Raw genomic sequence first — 904 nt, 5'->3', positions numbered from 1 at the left:
CCAGAAATCATGCAACTTAAACAGGCTGCCTGAAAATTACAGCTGCCATGTGAAAAGGCCTTCAGTTAGGGTTGCCACATGGGCAGAGGCTATGTACAGGACAGGTAATCATGAGGTAAATTTCCCCATAATTGCAACTCCATGGTGAGGAAATATCACACCTATGGAATTTCCATATGTCCCACAGCCAGCCACACTGGGAGTCTGCCAGGAAACAGTTCCTGTCAGCCTTTGTCCTATCTGAAAAATAAGGACCCACAAGGTTGTTGTTAGGGGTGTAATTCTTAGAACACGAAGGGTCTCACAGATCATGCAAGGTACCCCACGGACATTGGGTCCAATTGCCGCTCCTTGTGGGTCATCACTCAGCATTAAGCACCCACGCCAAGAGGCGAGCCAAACAAACATGTGACAAAAATATGGTGCCTGATGGTCCTATCCGCAGCATACATTTAAAACACATCCCTTCCCCCAAATAATATTGGGACCTGTAGTTTCTTAAGGGTGCTGAGACCTATAGTTCTGTGAGGGGTAAACTACCATTTCCAGGAATACTTATGTATGGCGTGGACCAATGATATATAATGTTTTGGTGAAAAGACAGCTAAAACATAACGTTCATTTTCTATCTGTTTCCATTGCTTTCCTGTCAGTCTAACACAAGACTGTTAAATACGGAGACCTCAAGATAATACGGGCTAGATAGGGTGGACCCACTTTTAAAAATTACTAAGTAGCCCACCCCTGGTTGTTGTGTGGGTGAGCCCCGTAAAGATGTTTTAAAAAGTACACTGCGAAGGAAGAGGACTGTGGTTAAGAGACGGGGGAGTTCCCGTCGTCGCCACCGCCTCCCACGCAGAGGCCCCAGATTCGGCTCCTCCTCCTCCGAGGGCCGGGCCAGGCC

The sequence above is a fragment of the Rhineura floridana genome, chromosome 6 (assembly GCF_030035675.1).
Source record: "Rhineura floridana isolate rRhiFlo1 chromosome 6, rRhiFlo1.hap2, whole genome shotgun sequence".
Lineage (NCBI taxonomy): Eukaryota > Metazoa > Chordata > Lepidosauria > Squamata > Rhineuridae > Rhineura > Rhineura floridana.
This window is presented reverse-complemented; position numbering follows the sequence as displayed.